Source organism: Eschscholzia californica, unplaced genomic scaffold, assembly GCF_041429995.1.
Source record: "Eschscholzia californica isolate CP2 unplaced genomic scaffold, dmEscCali1.0.p SCAF_6, whole genome shotgun sequence".
NCBI lineage: Eukaryota > Viridiplantae > Streptophyta > Magnoliopsida > Ranunculales > Papaveraceae > Eschscholzia > Eschscholzia californica.
Genome location: NW_028238483.1, coordinates 7,066,112 through 7,082,126, shown reverse-complemented (window position 1 = coordinate 7,082,126; position 16,015 = coordinate 7,066,112). Strand labels below are relative to the sequence as shown.

Here is a 16,015-nt window from a genome sequence, read left to right as displayed (position 1 = left end):
AAGGCGGGTTAGGATCGTCGGATTTGCCAAAAAAACGTTGTTTTCTGTGTCATCCGTCTATTTTTCAGAATTTTGTGTAACTCGAGTAATTTAAAACTGGAATAACTCGTCGTACGTATTATAAACCGATGACAGCGATTTGGAGACATAAAAATATGTCCGGAAATATTTATTACTAATTTCATTAGCATTTCCCAATCTACCCTTTACTTTTAATAAGAATAAAAAGTTTCAGTTATTTCTACACTACTTCCGACATATTATTTATTTGAATACTCCAAATTTAATATAGGTAATTTAGGAAAAATCTTTTAGTGAGAGAACAATAAATAAAAATTGGATCTGCTAAAAAGTCAAACATAATCGGACGGAGGGAGTAAACGTTTTTACGTCGTATCACTATAGAGTGCGTGAAATCGGGGAGAAATAGGAGTCCACGATGAGAACAAGTAGTACCCATTGTAAAATACTAACGGATGCGATCATACCAGCACTAATCCACCGGATCCCATCAGAACTCCGAAGTTAAGCGTGCTTGGGCGAGAGTAGTACTAGGATGGGTGACCTCCTGGGAAGTCCTCGTGTTGCATCCCTTTTTCTACTTTTTTTTTCCCTTTTTCTACTTTTTTTTTTTTTGTCTCGTCGGAGAGATGGAGAAGAGGGGAAGAAAATAACCTGCCAAAGGCGGGTTAGGATCGTCGGATTTGCCAAAAAAACGTTGTTTTCTGTGTCATCCGTCTATTTTTCAGAATTTTGTGTAACTCGAGTAATTTAAAACTGGAATAACTCGTCGTACGTATTATAAACCGATGACAGCGATTTGGAGACATAAAAATATGTCCGGAAATATTTATTACTAATTTCATTAGCATTTCCCAATCTACCCTTTACTTTTAATAAGAATAAAAAGTTTCAGTTATTTCTACACTACTTCCGACATATTATTTATTTGAATACTCCAAATTTAATATAGGTAATTTAGGAAAAATCTTTTAGTGAGAGAACAATAAATAAAAATTGGATCTGCTAAAAAGTCAAACATAATCGGACGGAGGGAGTAAACGTTTTTACGTCGTATCACTATAGAGTGCGTGAAATCGGGGAGAAATAGGAGTCCACGATGAGAACAAGTAGTACCCATTGTAAAATACTAACGGATGCGATCATACCAGCACTAATCCACCGGATCCCATCAGAACTCCGAAGTTAAGCGTGCTTGGGCGAGAGTAGTACTAGGATGGGTGACCTCCTGGGAAGTCCTCGTGTTGCATCCCTTTTTCTACTTTTTTTTTCCCTTTTTCTACTTTTTTTTTTTTTGTCTCGTCGGAGAGATGGAGAAGAGGGGAAGAAAATAACCTGCCAAAGGCGGGTTAGGATCGTCGGATTTGCCAAAAAAACGTTGTTTTCTGTGTCATCCGTCTATTTTTCAGAATTTTGTGTAACTCGAGTAATTTAAAACTGGAATAACTCGTCGTACGTATTATAAACCGATGACAGCGATTTGGAGACATAAAAATATGTCCGGAAATATTTATTACTAATTTCATTAGCATTTCCCAATCTACCCTTTACTTTTAATAAGAATAAAAAGTTTCAGTTATTTCTACACTACTTCCGACATATTATTTATTTGAATACTCCAAATTTAATATAGGTAATTTAGGAAAAATCTTTTAGTGAGAGAACAATAAATAAAAATTGGATCTGCTAAAAAGTCAAACATAATCGGACGGAGGGAGTAAACGTTTTTACGTCGTATCACTATAGAGTGCGTGAAATCGGGGAGAAATAGGAGTCCACGATGAGAACAAGTAGTACCCATTGTAAAATACTAACGGATGCGATCATACCAGCACTAATCCACCGGATCCCATCAGAACTCCGAAGTTAAGCGTGCTTGGGCGAGAGTAGTACTAGGATGGGTGACCTCCTGGGAAGTCCTCGTGTTGCATCCCTTTTTCTACTTTTTTTTTCCCTTTTTCTACTTTTTTTTTTTTTGTCTCGTCGGAGAGATGGAGAAGAGGGGAAGAAAATAACCTGCCAAAGGCGGGTTAGGATCGTCGGATTTGCCAAAAAAACGTTGTTTTCTGTGTCATCCGTCTATTTTTCAGAATTTTGTGTAACTCGAGTAATTTAAAACTGGAATAACTCGTCGTACGTATTATAAACCGATGACAGCGATTTGGAGACATAAAAATATGTCCGGAAATATTTATTACTAATTTCATTAGCATTTCCCAATCTACCCTTTACTTTTAATAAGAATAAAAAGTTTCAGTTATTTCTACACTACTTCCGACATATTATTTATTTGAATACTCCAAATTTAATATAGGTAATTTAGGAAAAATCTTTTAGTGAGAGAACAATAAATAAAAATTGGATCTGCTAAAAAGTCAAACATAATCGGACGGAGGGAGTAAACGTTTTTACGTCGTATCACTATAGAGTGCGTGAAATCGGGGAGAAATAGGAGTCCACGATGAGAACAAGTAGTACCCATTGTAAAATACTAACGGATGCGATCATACCAGCACTAATCCACCGGATCCCATCAGAACTCCGAAGTTAAGCGTGCTTGGGCGAGAGTAGTACTAGGATGGGTGACCTCCTGGGAAGTCCTCGTGTTGCATCCCTTTTTCTACTTTTTTTTTCCCTTTTTCTACTTTTTTTTTTTTTGTCTCGTCGGAGAGATGGAGAAGAGGGGAAGAAAATAACCTGCCAAAGGCGGGTTAGGATCGTCGGATTTGCCAAAAAAACGTTGTTTTCTGTGTCATCCGTCTATTTTTCAGAATTTTGTGTAACTCGAGTAATTTAAAACTGGAATAACTCGTCGTACGTATTATAAACCGATGACAGCGATTTGGAGACATAAAAATATGTCCGGAAATATTTATTACTAATTTCATTAGCATTTCCCAATCTACCCTTTACTTTTAATAAGAATAAAAAGTTTCAGTTATTTCTACACTACTTCCGACATATTATTTATTTGAATACTCCAAATTTAATATAGGTAATTTAGGAAAAATCTTTTAGTGAGAGAACAATAAATAAAAATTGGATCTGCTAAAAAGTCAAACATAATCGGACGGAGGGAGTAAACGTTTTTACGTCGTATCACTATAGAGTGCGTGAAATCGGGGAGAAATAGGAGTCCACGATGAGAACAAGTAGTACCCATTGTAAAATACTAACGGATGCGATCATACCAGCACTAATCCACCGGATCCCATCAGAACTCCGAAGTTAAGCGTGCTTGGGCGAGAGTAGTACTAGGATGGGTGACCTCCTGGGAAGTCCTCGTGTTGCATCCCTTTTTCTACTTTTTTTTTCCCTTTTTCTACTTTTTTTTTTTTTGTCTCGTCGGAGAGATGGAGAAGAGGGGAAGAAAATAACCTGCCAAAGGCGGGTTAGGATCGTCGGATTTGCCAAAAAAACGTTGTTTTCTGTGTCATCCGTCTATTTTTCAGAATTTTGTGTAACTCGAGTAATTTAAAACTGGAATAACTCGTCGTACGTATTATAAACCGATGACAGCGATTTGGAGACATAAAAATATGTCCGGAAATATTTATTACTAATTTCATTAGCATTTCCCAATCTACCCTTTACTTTTAATAAGAATAAAAAGTTTCAGTTATTTCTACACTACTTCCGACATATTATTTATTTGAATACTCCAAATTTAATATAGGTAATTTAGGAAAAATCTTTTAGTGAGAGAACAATAAATAAAAATTGGATCTGCTAAAAAGTCAAACATAATCGGACGGAGGGAGTAAACGTTTTTACGTCGTATCACTATAGAGTGCGTGAAATCGGGGAGAAATAGGAGTCCACGATGAGAACAAGTAGTACCCATTGTAAAATACTAACGGATGCGATCATACCAGCACTAATCCACCGGATCCCATCAGAACTCCGAAGTTAAGCGTGCTTGGGCGAGAGTAGTACTAGGATGGGTGACCTCCTGGGAAGTCCTCGTGTTGCATCCCTTTTTCTACTTTTTTTTTCCCTTTTTCTACTTTTTTTTTTTTTGTCTCGTCGGAGAGATGGAGAAGAGGGGAAGAAAATAACCTGCCAAAGGCGGGTTAGGATCGTCGGATTTGCCAAAAAAACGTTGTTTTCTGTGTCATCCGTCTATTTTTCAGAATTTTGTGTAACTCGAGTAATTTAAAACTGGAATAACTCGTCGTACGTATTATAAACCGATGACAGCGATTTGGAGACATAAAAATATGTCCGGAAATATTTATTACTAATTTCATTAGCATTTCCCAATCTACCCTTTACTTTTAATAAGAATAAAAAGTTTCAGTTATTTCTACACTACTTCCGACATATTATTTATTTGAATACTCCAAATTTAATATAGGTAATTTAGGAAAAATCTTTTAGTGAGAGAACAATAAATAAAAATTGGATCTGCTAAAAAGTCAAACATAATCGGACGGAGGGAGTAAACGTTTTTACGTCGTATCACTATAGAGTGCGTGAAATCGGGGAGAAATAGGAGTCCACGATGAGAACAAGTAGTACCCATTGTAAAATACTAACGGATGCGATCATACCAGCACTAATCCACCGGATCCCATCAGAACTCCGAAGTTAAGCGTGCTTGGGCGAGAGTAGTACTAGGATGGGTGACCTCCTGGGAAGTCCTCGTGTTGCATCCCTTTTTCTACTTTTTTTTTCCCTTTTTCTACTTTTTTTTTTTTTGTCTCGTCGGAGAGATGGAGAAGAGGGGAAGAAAATAACCTGCCAAAGGCGGGTTAGGATCGTCGGATTTGCCAAAAAAACGTTGTTTTCTGTGTCATCCGTCTATTTTTCAGAATTTTGTGTAACTCGAGTAATTTAAAACTGGAATAACTCGTCGTACGTATTATAAACCGATGACAGCGATTTGGAGACATAAAAATATGTCCGGAAATATTTATTACTAATTTCATTAGCATTTCCCAATCTACCCTTTACTTTTAATAAGAATAAAAAGTTTCAGTTATTTCTACACTACTTCCGACATATTATTTATTTGAATACTCCAAATTTAATATAGGTAATTTAGGAAAAATCTTTTAGTGAGAGAACAATAAATAAAAATTGGATCTGCTAAAAAGTCAAACATAATCGGACGGAGGGAGTAAACGTTTTTACGTCGTATCACTATAGAGTGCGTGAAATCGGGGAGAAATAGGAGTCCACGATGAGAACAAGTAGTACCCATTGTAAAATACTAACGGATGCGATCATACCAGCACTAATCCACCGGATCCCATCAGAACTCCGAAGTTAAGCGTGCTTGGGCGAGAGTAGTACTAGGATGGGTGACCTCCTGGGAAGTCCTCGTGTTGCATCCCTTTTTCTACTTTTTTTTTCCCTTTTTCTACTTTTTTTTTTTTTGTCTCGTCGGAGAGATGGAGAAGAGGGGAAGAAAATAACCTGCCAAAGGCGGGTTAGGATCGTCGGATTTGCCAAAAAAACGTTGTTTTCTGTGTCATCCGTCTATTTTTCAGAATTTTGTGTAACTCGAGTAATTTAAAACTGGAATAACTCGTCGTACGTATTATAAACCGATGACAGCGATTTGGAGACATAAAAATATGTCCGGAAATATTTATTACTAATTTCATTAGCATTTCCCAATCTACCCTTTACTTTTAATAAGAATAAAAAGTTTCAGTTATTTCTACACTACTTCCGACATATTATTTATTTGAATACTCCAAATTTAATATAGGTAATTTAGGAAAAATCTTTTAGTGAGAGAACAATAAATAAAAATTGGATCTGCTAAAAAGTCAAACATAATCGGACGGAGGGAGTAAACGTTTTTACGTCGTATCACTATAGAGTGCGTGAAATCGGGGAGAAATAGGAGTCCACGATGAGAACAAGTAGTACCCATTGTAAAATACTAACGGATGCGATCATACCAGCACTAATCCACCGGATCCCATCAGAACTCCGAAGTTAAGCGTGCTTGGGCGAGAGTAGTACTAGGATGGGTGACCTCCTGGGAAGTCCTCGTGTTGCATCCCTTTTTCTACTTTTTTTTTCCCTTTTTCTACTTTTTTTTTTTTTGTCTCGTCGGAGAGATGGAGAAGAGGGGAAGAAAATAACCTGCCAAAGGCGGGTTAGGATCGTCGGATTTGCCAAAAAAACGTTGTTTTCTGTGTCATCCGTCTATTTTTCAGAATTTTGTGTAACTCGAGTAATTTAAAACTGGAATAACTCGTCGTACGTATTATAAACCGATGACAGCGATTTGGAGACATAAAAATATGTCCGGAAATATTTATTACTAATTTCATTAGCATTTCCCAATCTACCCTTTACTTTTAATAAGAATAAAAAGTTTCAGTTATTTCTACACTACTTCCGACATATTATTTATTTGAATACTCCAAATTTAATATAGGTAATTTAGGAAAAATCTTTTAGTGAGAGAACAATAAATAAAAATTGGATCTGCTAAAAAGTCAAACATAATCGGACGGAGGGAGTAAACGTTTTTACGTCGTATCACTATAGAGTGCGTGAAATCGGGGAGAAATAGGAGTCCACGATGAGAACAAGTAGTACCCATTGTAAAATACTAACGGATGCGATCATACCAGCACTAATCCACCGGATCCCATCAGAACTCCGAAGTTAAGCGTGCTTGGGCGAGAGTAGTACTAGGATGGGTGACCTCCTGGGAAGTCCTCGTGTTGCATCCCTTTTTCTACTTTTTTTTTCCCTTTTTCTACTTTTTTTTTTTTTGTCTCGTCGGAGAGATGGAGAAGAGGGGAAGAAAATAACCTGCCAAAGGCGGGTTAGGATCGTCGGATTTGCCAAAAAAACGTTGTTTTCTGTGTCATCCGTCTATTTTTCAGAATTTTGTGTAACTCGAGTAATTTAAAACTGGAATAACTCGTCGTACGTATTATAAACCGATGACAGCGATTTGGAGACATAAAAATATGTCCGGAAATATTTATTACTAATTTCATTAGCATTTCCCAATCTACCCTTTACTTTTAATAAGAATAAAAAGTTTCAGTTATTTCTACACTACTTCCGACATATTATTTATTTGAATACTCCAAATTTAATATAGGTAATTTAGGAAAAATCTTTTAGTGAGAGAACAATAAATAAAAATTGGATCTGCTAAAAAGTCAAACATAATCGGACGGAGGGAGTAAACGTTTTTACGTCGTATCACTATAGAGTGCGTGAAATCGGGGAGAAATAGGAGTCCACGATGAGAACAAGTAGTACCCATTGTAAAATACTAACGGATGCGATCATACCAGCACTAATCCACCGGATCCCATCAGAACTCCGAAGTTAAGCGTGCTTGGGCGAGAGTAGTACTAGGATGGGTGACCTCCTGGGAAGTCCTCGTGTTGCATCCCTTTTTCTACTTTTTTTTTCCCTTTTTCTACTTTTTTTTTTTTTGTCTCGTCGGAGAGATGGAGAAGAGGGGAAGAAAATAACCTGCCAAAGGCGGGTTAGGATCGTCGGATTTGCCAAAAAAACGTTGTTTTCTGTGTCATCCGTCTATTTTTCAGAATTTTGTGTAACTCGAGTAATTTAAAACTGGAATAACTCGTCGTACGTATTATAAACCGATGACAGCGATTTGGAGACATAAAAATATGTCCGGAAATATTTATTACTAATTTCATTAGCATTTCCCAATCTACCCTTTACTTTTAATAAGAATAAAAAGTTTCAGTTATTTCTACACTACTTCCGACATATTATTTATTTGAATACTCCAAATTTAATATAGGTAATTTAGGAAAAATCTTTTAGTGAGAGAACAATAAATAAAAATTGGATCTGCTAAAAAGTCAAACATAATCGGACGGAGGGAGTAAACGTTTTTACGTCGTATCACTATAGAGTGCGTGAAATCGGGGAGAAATAGGAGTCCACGATGAGAACAAGTAGTACCCATTGTAAAATACTAACGGATGCGATCATACCAGCACTAATCCACCGGATCCCATCAGAACTCCGAAGTTAAGCGTGCTTGGGCGAGAGTAGTACTAGGATGGGTGACCTCCTGGGAAGTCCTCGTGTTGCATCCCTTTTTCTACTTTTTTTTTCCCTTTTTCTACTTTTTTTTTTTTTGTCTCGTCGGAGAGATGGAGAAGAGGGGAAGAAAATAACCTGCCAAAGGCGGGTTAGGATCGTCGGATTTGCCAAAAAAACGTTGTTTTCTGTGTCATCCGTCTATTTTTCAGAATTTTGTGTAACTCGAGTAATTTAAAACTGGAATAACTCGTCGTACGTATTATAAACCGATGACAGCGATTTGGAGACATAAAAATATGTCCGGAAATATTTATTACTAATTTCATTAGCATTTCCCAATCTACCCTTTACTTTTAATAAGAATAAAAAGTTTCAGTTATTTCTACACTACTTCCGACATATTATTTATTTGAATACTCCAAATTTAATATAGGTAATTTAGGAAAAATCTTTTAGTGAGAGAACAATAAATAAAAATTGGATCTGCTAAAAAGTCAAACATAATCGGACGGAGGGAGTAAACGTTTTTACGTCGTATCACTATAGAGTGCGTGAAATCGGGGAGAAATAGGAGTCCACGATGAGAACAAGTAGTACCCATTGTAAAATACTAACGGATGCGATCATACCAGCACTAATCCACCGGATCCCATCAGAACTCCGAAGTTAAGCGTGCTTGGGCGAGAGTAGTACTAGGATGGGTGACCTCCTGGGAAGTCCTCGTGTTGCATCCCTTTTTCTACTTTTTTTTTCCCTTTTTCTACTTTTTTTTTTTTTGTCTCGTCGGAGAGATGGAGAAGAGGGGAAGAAAATAACCTGCCAAAGGCGGGTTAGGATCGTCGGATTTGCCAAAAAAACGTTGTTTTCTGTGTCATCCGTCTATTTTTCAGAATTTTGTGTAACTCGAGTAATTTAAAACTGGAATAACTCGTCGTACGTATTATAAACCGATGACAGCGATTTGGAGACATAAAAATATGTCCGGAAATATTTATTACTAATTTCATTAGCATTTCCCAATCTACCCTTTACTTTTAATAAGAATAAAAAGTTTCAGTTATTTCTACACTACTTCCGACATATTATTTATTTGAATACTCCAAATTTAATATAGGTAATTTAGGAAAAATCTTTTAGTGAGAGAACAATAAATAAAAATTGGATCTGCTAAAAAGTCAAACATAATCGGACGGAGGGAGTAAACGTTTTTACGTCGTATCACTATAGAGTGCGTGAAATCGGGGAGAAATAGGAGTCCACGATGAGAACAAGTAGTACCCATTGTAAAATACTAACGGATGCGATCATACCAGCACTAATCCACCGGATCCCATCAGAACTCCGAAGTTAAGCGTGCTTGGGCGAGAGTAGTACTAGGATGGGTGACCTCCTGGGAAGTCCTCGTGTTGCATCCCTTTTTCTACTTTTTTTTTCCCTTTTTCTACTTTTTTTTTTTTTGTCTCGTCGGAGAGATGGAGAAGAGGGGAAGAAAATAACCTGCCAAAGGCGGGTTAGGATCGTCGGATTTGCCAAAAAAACGTTGTTTTCTGTGTCATCCGTCTATTTTTCAGAATTTTGTGTAACTCGAGTAATTTAAAACTGGAATAACTCGTCGTACGTATTATAAACCGATGACAGCGATTTGGAGACATAAAAATATGTCCGGAAATATTTATTACTAATTTCATTAGCATTTCCCAATCTACCCTTTACTTTTAATAAGAATAAAAAGTTTCAGTTATTTCTACACTACTTCCGACATATTATTTATTTGAATACTCCAAATTTAATATAGGTAATTTAGGAAAAATCTTTTAGTGAGAGAACAATAAATAAAAATTGGATCTGCTAAAAAGTCAAACATAATCGGACGGAGGGAGTAAACGTTTTTACGTCGTATCACTATAGAGTGCGTGAAATCGGGGAGAAATAGGAGTCCACGATGAGAACAAGTAGTACCCATTGTAAAATACTAACAGATGCGATCATACCAGCACTAATCCACCGGATCCCATCAGAACTCCGAAGTTAAGCGTGCTTGGGCGAGAGTAGTACTAGGATGGGTGACCTCCTGGGAAGTCCTCGTGTTGCATCCCTTTTTCTACTTTTTTTTTCCCTTTTTCTACTTTTTTTTTTTTTGTCTCGTCGGAGAGATGGAGAAGAGGGGAAGAAAATAACCTGCCAAAGGCGGGTTAGGATCGTCGGATTTGCCAAAAAAACGTTGTTTTCTGTGTCATCCGTCTATTTTTCAGAATTTTGTGTAACTCGAGTAATTTAAAACTGGAATAACTCGTCGTACGTATTATAAACCGATGACAGCGATTTGGAGACATAAAAATATGTCCGGAAATATTTATTACTAATTTCATTAGCATTTCCCAATCTACCCTTTACTTTTAATAAGAATAAAAAGTTTCAGTTATTTCTACACTACTTCCGACATATTATTTATTTGAATACTCCAAATTTAATATAGGTAATTTAGGAAAAATCTTTTAGTGAGAGAACAATAAATAAAAATTGGATCTGCTAAAAAGTCAAACATAATCGGACGGAGGGAGTAAACGTTTTTACGTCGTATCACTATAGAGTGCGTGAAATCGGGGAGAAATAGGAGTCCACGATGAGAACAAGTAGTACCCATTGTAAAATACTAACGGATGCGATCATACCAGCACTAATCCACCGGATCCCATCAGAACTCCGAAGTTAAGCGTGCTTGGGCGAGAGTAGTACTAGGATGGGTGACCTCCTGGGAAGTCCTCGTGTTGCATCCCTTTTTCTACTTTTTTTTTCCCTTTTTCTACTTTTTTTTTTTTTGTCTCGTCGGAGAGATGGAGAAGAGGGGAAGAAAATAACCTGCCAAAGGCGGGTTAGGATCGTCGGATTTGCCAAAAAAACGTTGTTTTCTGTGTCATCCGTCTATTTTTCAGAATTTTGTGTAACTCGAGTAATTTAAAACTGGAATAACTCGTCGTACGTATTATAAACCGATGACAGCGATTTGGAGACATAAAAATATGTCCGGAAATATTTATTACTAATTTCATTAGCATTTCCCAATCTACCCTTTACTTTTAATAAGAATAAAAAGTTTCAGTTATTTCTACACTACTTCCGACATATTATTTATTTGAATACTCCAAATTTAATATAGGTAATTTAGGAAAAATCTTTTAGTGAGAGAACAATAAATAAAAATTGGATCTGCTAAAAAGTCAAACATAATCGGACGGAGGGAGTAAACGTTTTTACGTCGTATCACTATAGAGTGCGTGAAATCGGGGAGAAATAGGAGTCCACGATGAGAACAAGTAGTACCCATTGTAAAATACTAACGGATGCGATCATACCAGCACTAATCCACCGGATCCCATCAGAACTCCGAAGTTAAGCGTGCTTGGGCGAGAGTAGTACTAGGATGGGTGACCTCCTGGGAAGTCCTCGTGTTGCATCCCTTTTTCTACTTTTTTTTTCCCTTTTTCTACTTTTTTTTTTTTTGTCTCGTCGGAGAGATGGAGAAGAGGGGAAGAAAATAACCTGCCAAAGGCGGGTTAGGATCGTCGGATTTGCCAAAAAAACGTTGTTTTCTGTGTCATCCGTCTATTTTTCAGAATTTTGTGTAACTCGAGTAATTTAAAACTGGAATAACTCGTCGTACGTATTATAAACCGATGACAGCGATTTGGAGACATAAAAATATGTCCGGAAATATTTATTACTAATTTCATTAGCATTTCCCAATCTACCCTTTACTTTTAATAAGAATAAAAAGTTTCAGTTATTTCTACACTACTTCCGACATATTATTTATTTGAATACTCCAAATTTAATATAGGTAATTTAGGAAAAATCTTTTAGTGAGAGAACAATAAATAAAAATTGGATCTGCTAAAAAGTCAAACATAATCGGACGGAGGGAGTAAACGTTTTTACGTCGTATCACTATAGAGTGCGTGAAATCGGGGAGAAATAGGAGTCCACGATGAGAACAAGTAGTACCCATTGTAAAATACTAACGGATGCGATCATACCAGCACTAATCCACCGGATCCCATCAGAACTCCGAAGTTAAGCGTGCTTGGGCGAGAGTAGTACTAGGATGGGTGACCTCCTGGGAAGTCCTCGTGTTGCATCCCTTTTTCTACTTTTTTTTTCCCTTTTTCTACTTTTTTTTTTTTTGTCTCGTCGGAGAGATGGAGAAGAGGGGAAGAAAATAACCTGCCAAAGGCGGGTTAGGATCGTCGGATTTGCCAAAAAAACGTTGTTTTCTGTGTCATCCGTCTATTTTTCAGAATTTTGTGTAACTCGAGTAATTTAAAACTGGAATAACTCGTCGTACGTATTATAAACCGATGACAGCGATTTGGAGACATAAAAATATGTCCGGAAATATTTATTACTAATTTCATTAGCATTTCCCAATCTACCCTTTACTTTTAATAAGAATAAAAAGTTTCAGTTATTTCTACACTACTTCCGACATATTATTTATTTGAATACTCCAAATTTAATATAGGTAATTTAGGAAAAATCTTTTAGTGAGAGAACAATAAATAAAAATTGGATCTGCTAAAAAGTCAAACATAATCGGACGGAGGGAGTAAACGTTTTTACGTCGTATCACTATAGAGTGCGTGAAATCGGGGAGAAATAGGAGTCCACGATGAGAACAAGTAGTACCCATTGTAAAATACTAACGGATGCGATCATACCAGCACTAATCCACCGGATCCCATCAGAACTCCGAAGTTAAGCGTGCTTGGGCGAGAGTAGTACTAGGATGGGTGACCTCCTGGGAAGTCCTCGTGTTGCATCCCTTTTTCTACTTTTTTTTTCCCTTTTTCTACTTTTTTTTTTTTTGTCTCGTCGGAGAGATGGAGAAGAGGGGAAGAAAATAACCTGCCAAAGGCGGGTTAGGATCGTCGGATTTGCCAAAAAAACGTTGTTTTCTGTGTCATCCGTCTATTTTTCAGAATTTTGTGTAACTCGAGTAATTTAAAACTGGAATAACTCGTCGTACGTATTATAAACCGATGACAGCGATTTGGAGACATAAAAATATGTCCGGAAATATTTATTACTAATTTCATTAGCATTTCCCAATCTACCCTTTACTTTTAATAAGAATAAAAAGTTTCAGTTATTTCTACACTACTTCCGACATATTATTTATTTGAATACTCCAAATTTAATATAGGTAATTTAGGAAAAATCTTTTAGTGAGAGAACAATAAATAAAAATTGGATCTGCTAAAAAGTCAAACATAATCGGACGGAGGGAGTAAACGTTTTTACGTCGTATCACTATAGAGTGCGTGAAATCGGGGAGAAATAGGAGTCCACGATGAGAACAAGTAGTACCCATTGTAAAATACTAACGGATGCGATCATACCAGCACTAATCCACCGGATCCCATCAGAACTCCGAAGTTAAGCGTGCTTGGGCGAGAGTAGTACTAGGATGGGTGACCTCCTGGGAAGTCCTCGTGTTGCATCCCTTTTTCTACTTTTTTTTTCCCTTTTTCTACTTTTTTTTTTTTTGTCTCGTCGGAGAGATGGAGAAGAGGGGAAGAAAATAACCTGCCAAAGGCGGGTTAGGATCGTCGGATTTGCCAAAAAAACGTTGTTTTCTGTGTCATCCGTCTATTTTTCAGAATTTTGTGTAACTCGAGTAATTTAAAACTGGAATAACTCGTCGTACGTATTATAAACCGATGACAGCGATTTGGAGACATAAAAATATGTCCGGAAATATTTATTACTAATTTCATTAGCATTTCCCAATCTACCCTTTACTTTTAATAAGAATAAAAAGTTTCAGTTATTTCTACACTACTTCCGACATATTATTTATTTGAATACTCCAAATTTAATATAGGTAATTTAGGAAAAATCTTTTAGTGAGAGAACAATAAATAAAAATTGGATCTGCTAAAAAGTCAAACATAATCGGACGGAGGGAGTAAACGTTTTTACGTCGTATCACTATAGAGTGCGTGAAATCGGGGAGAAATAGGAGTCCACGATGAGAACAAGTAGTACCCATTGTAAAATACTAACGGATGCGATCATACCAGCACTAATCCACCGGATCCCATCAGAACTCCGAAGTTAAGCGTGCTTGGGCGAGAGTAGTACTAGGATGGGTGACCTCCTGGGAAGTCCTCGTGTTGCATCCCTTTTTCTACTTTTTTTTTCCCTTTTTCTACTTTTTTTTTTTTTGTCTCGTCGGAGAGATGGAGAAGAGGGGAAGAAAATAACCTGCCAAAGGCGGGTTAGGATCGTCGGATTTGCCAAAAAAACGTTGTTTTCTGTGTCATCCGTCTATTTTTCAGAATTTTGTGTAACTCGAGTAATTTAAAACTGGAATAACTCGTCGTACGTATTATAAACCGATGACAGCGATTTGGAGACATAAAAATATGTCCGGAAATATTTATTACTAATTTCATTAGCATTTCCCAATCTACCCTTTACTTTTAATAAGAATAAAAAGTTTCAGTTATTTCTACACTACTTCCGACATATTATTTATTTGAATACTCCAAATTTAATATAGGTAATTTAGGAAAAATCTTTTAGTGAGAGAACAATAAATAAAAATTGGATCTGCTAAAAAGTCAAACATAATCGGACGGAGGGAGTAAACGTTTTTACGTCGTATCACTATAGAGTGCGTGAAATCGGGGAGAAATAGGAGTCCACGATGAGAACAAGTAGTACCCATTGTAAAATACTAACGGATGCGATCATACCAGCACTAATCCACCGGATCCCATCAGAACTCCGAAGTTAAGCGTGCTTGGGCGAGAGTAGTACTAGGATGGGTGACCTCCTGGGAAGTCCTCGTGTTGCATCCCTTTTTCTACTTTTTTTTTCCCTTTTTCTACTTTTTTTTTTTTTGTCTCGTCGGAGAGATGGAGAAGAGGGGAAGAAAATAACCTGCCAAAGGCGGGTTAGGATCGTCGGATTTGCCAAAAAAACGTTGTTTTCTGTGTCATCCGTCTATTTTTCAGAATTTTGTGTAACTCGAGTAATTTAAAACTGGAATAACTCGTCGTACGTATTATAAACCGATGACAGCGATTTGGAGACATAAAAATATGTCCGGAAATATTTATTACTAATTTCATTAGCATTTCCCAATCTACCCTTTACTTTTAATAAGAATAAAAAGTTTCAGTTATTTCTACACTACTTCCGACATATTATTTATTTGAATACTCCAAATTTAATATAGGTAATTTAGGAAAAATCTTTTAGTGAGAGAACAATAAATAAAAATTGGATCTGCTAAAAAGTCAAACATAATCGGACGGAGGGAGTAAACGTTTTTACGTCGTATCACTATAGAGTGCGTGAAATCGGGGAGAAATAGGAGTCCACGATGAGAACAAGTAGTACCCATTGTAAAATACTAACGGATGCGATCATACCAGCACTAATCCACCGGATCCCATCAGAACTCCGAAGTTAAGCGTGCTTGGGCGAGAGTAGTACTAGGATGGGTGACCTCCTGGGAAGTCCTCGTGTTGCATCCCTTTTTCTACTTTTTTTTTCCCTTTTTCTACTTTTTTTTTTTTTGTCTCGTCGGAGAGATGGAGAAGAGGGGAAGAAAATAACCTGCCAAAGGCGGGTTAGGATCGTCGGATTTGCCAAAAAAACGTTGTTTTCTGTGTCATCCGTCTATTTTTCAGAATTTTGTGTAACTCGAGTAATTTAAAACTGGAATAACTCGTCGTACGTATTATAAACCGATGACAGCGATTTGGAGACATAAAAATATGTCCGGAAATATTTATTACTAATTTCATTAGCATTTCCCAATCTACCCTTTACTTTTAATAAGAATAAAAAGTTTCAGTTATTTCTACACTACTTCCGACATATTATTTATTTGAATACTCCAAATTTAATATAGGTAATTTAGGAAAAATCTTTTAGTGAGAGAACAATAAATAAAAATTGGATCTGCTAAAAA

At 36.7% G+C, this 16,015-nt stretch overlaps 23 non-coding genes across 23 annotated transcripts; all 23 read left to right on the top strand.

Moving 5' to 3' along the window:
• The first annotated feature begins 474 nt into the window (after nucleotides 1-474).
• Nucleotides 475-593, top strand: LOC147531485 (5S ribosomal RNA). Its single transcript, XR_015228884.1, has one exon. It is a non-coding gene; the product is annotated as a 5S ribosomal RNA (ribosomal RNA).
• A 562-nt stretch (nucleotides 594-1,155) lies between these two features.
• LOC147531484 (5S ribosomal RNA) lies at nucleotides 1,156-1,274 on the top strand. Its single transcript, XR_015228883.1, has one exon. It is a non-coding gene; the product is annotated as a 5S ribosomal RNA (ribosomal RNA).
• A 562-nt stretch (nucleotides 1,275-1,836) lies between these two features.
• Nucleotides 1,837-1,955, top strand: LOC147531483 (5S ribosomal RNA). Its single transcript, XR_015228882.1, has one exon. It is a non-coding gene; the product is annotated as a 5S ribosomal RNA (ribosomal RNA).
• A 562-nt stretch (nucleotides 1,956-2,517) lies between these two features.
• Nucleotides 2,518-2,636, top strand: LOC147531482 (5S ribosomal RNA). The gene has a single exon (XR_015228881.1). It is a non-coding gene; the product is annotated as a 5S ribosomal RNA (ribosomal RNA).
• A 562-nt stretch (nucleotides 2,637-3,198) lies between these two features.
• LOC147531481 (5S ribosomal RNA) lies at nucleotides 3,199-3,317 on the top strand. Its single transcript, XR_015228880.1, has one exon. It is a non-coding gene; the product is annotated as a 5S ribosomal RNA (ribosomal RNA).
• A 562-nt stretch (nucleotides 3,318-3,879) lies between these two features.
• LOC147531480 (5S ribosomal RNA) lies at nucleotides 3,880-3,998 on the top strand. The gene has a single exon (XR_015228879.1). It is a non-coding gene; the product is annotated as a 5S ribosomal RNA (ribosomal RNA).
• Nucleotides 3,999-4,560: 562 nt separating this feature from the next.
• LOC147531479 (5S ribosomal RNA) lies at nucleotides 4,561-4,679 on the top strand. Its single transcript, XR_015228877.1, has one exon. It is a non-coding gene; the product is annotated as a 5S ribosomal RNA (ribosomal RNA).
• A 562-nt stretch (nucleotides 4,680-5,241) lies between these two features.
• LOC147531478 (5S ribosomal RNA) lies at nucleotides 5,242-5,360 on the top strand. Its single transcript, XR_015228876.1, has one exon. It is a non-coding gene; the product is annotated as a 5S ribosomal RNA (ribosomal RNA).
• Nucleotides 5,361-5,922: 562 nt separating this feature from the next.
• LOC147531477 (5S ribosomal RNA) lies at nucleotides 5,923-6,041 on the top strand. Its single transcript, XR_015228875.1, has one exon. It is a non-coding gene; the product is annotated as a 5S ribosomal RNA (ribosomal RNA).
• A 562-nt stretch (nucleotides 6,042-6,603) lies between these two features.
• On the top strand, nucleotides 6,604-6,722 carry LOC147531476 (5S ribosomal RNA). The gene has a single exon (XR_015228874.1). It is a non-coding gene; the product is annotated as a 5S ribosomal RNA (ribosomal RNA).
• A 562-nt stretch (nucleotides 6,723-7,284) lies between these two features.
• On the top strand, nucleotides 7,285-7,403 carry LOC147531475 (5S ribosomal RNA). The gene has a single exon (XR_015228872.1). It is a non-coding gene; the product is annotated as a 5S ribosomal RNA (ribosomal RNA).
• A 562-nt stretch (nucleotides 7,404-7,965) lies between these two features.
• Nucleotides 7,966-8,084, top strand: LOC147531474 (5S ribosomal RNA). Its single transcript, XR_015228871.1, has one exon. It is a non-coding gene; the product is annotated as a 5S ribosomal RNA (ribosomal RNA).
• A 562-nt stretch (nucleotides 8,085-8,646) lies between these two features.
• Nucleotides 8,647-8,765, top strand: LOC147531473 (5S ribosomal RNA). Its single transcript, XR_015228870.1, has one exon. It is a non-coding gene; the product is annotated as a 5S ribosomal RNA (ribosomal RNA).
• A 562-nt stretch (nucleotides 8,766-9,327) lies between these two features.
• Nucleotides 9,328-9,446, top strand: LOC147531472 (5S ribosomal RNA). The gene has a single exon (XR_015228869.1). It is a non-coding gene; the product is annotated as a 5S ribosomal RNA (ribosomal RNA).
• Nucleotides 9,447-10,008: 562 nt separating this feature from the next.
• LOC147531471 (5S ribosomal RNA) lies at nucleotides 10,009-10,127 on the top strand. Its single transcript, XR_015228934.1, has one exon. It is a non-coding gene; the product is annotated as a 5S ribosomal RNA (ribosomal RNA).
• A 562-nt stretch (nucleotides 10,128-10,689) lies between these two features.
• Nucleotides 10,690-10,808, top strand: LOC147531470 (5S ribosomal RNA). The gene has a single exon (XR_015228868.1). It is a non-coding gene; the product is annotated as a 5S ribosomal RNA (ribosomal RNA).
• A 562-nt stretch (nucleotides 10,809-11,370) lies between these two features.
• Nucleotides 11,371-11,489, top strand: LOC147531469 (5S ribosomal RNA). The gene has a single exon (XR_015228867.1). It is a non-coding gene; the product is annotated as a 5S ribosomal RNA (ribosomal RNA).
• Nucleotides 11,490-12,051: 562 nt separating this feature from the next.
• LOC147531468 (5S ribosomal RNA) lies at nucleotides 12,052-12,170 on the top strand. Its single transcript, XR_015228865.1, has one exon. It is a non-coding gene; the product is annotated as a 5S ribosomal RNA (ribosomal RNA).
• A 562-nt stretch (nucleotides 12,171-12,732) lies between these two features.
• LOC147531467 (5S ribosomal RNA) lies at nucleotides 12,733-12,851 on the top strand. The gene has a single exon (XR_015228864.1). It is a non-coding gene; the product is annotated as a 5S ribosomal RNA (ribosomal RNA).
• A 562-nt stretch (nucleotides 12,852-13,413) lies between these two features.
• On the top strand, nucleotides 13,414-13,532 carry LOC147531466 (5S ribosomal RNA). Its single transcript, XR_015228863.1, has one exon. It is a non-coding gene; the product is annotated as a 5S ribosomal RNA (ribosomal RNA).
• A 562-nt stretch (nucleotides 13,533-14,094) lies between these two features.
• On the top strand, nucleotides 14,095-14,213 carry LOC147531465 (5S ribosomal RNA). Its single transcript, XR_015228862.1, has one exon. It is a non-coding gene; the product is annotated as a 5S ribosomal RNA (ribosomal RNA).
• A 562-nt stretch (nucleotides 14,214-14,775) lies between these two features.
• On the top strand, nucleotides 14,776-14,894 carry LOC147531464 (5S ribosomal RNA). The gene has a single exon (XR_015228861.1). It is a non-coding gene; the product is annotated as a 5S ribosomal RNA (ribosomal RNA).
• A 562-nt stretch (nucleotides 14,895-15,456) lies between these two features.
• On the top strand, nucleotides 15,457-15,575 carry LOC147531463 (5S ribosomal RNA). The gene has a single exon (XR_015228860.1). It is a non-coding gene; the product is annotated as a 5S ribosomal RNA (ribosomal RNA).
• Nucleotides 15,576-16,015: the final 440 nt, after the last annotated feature.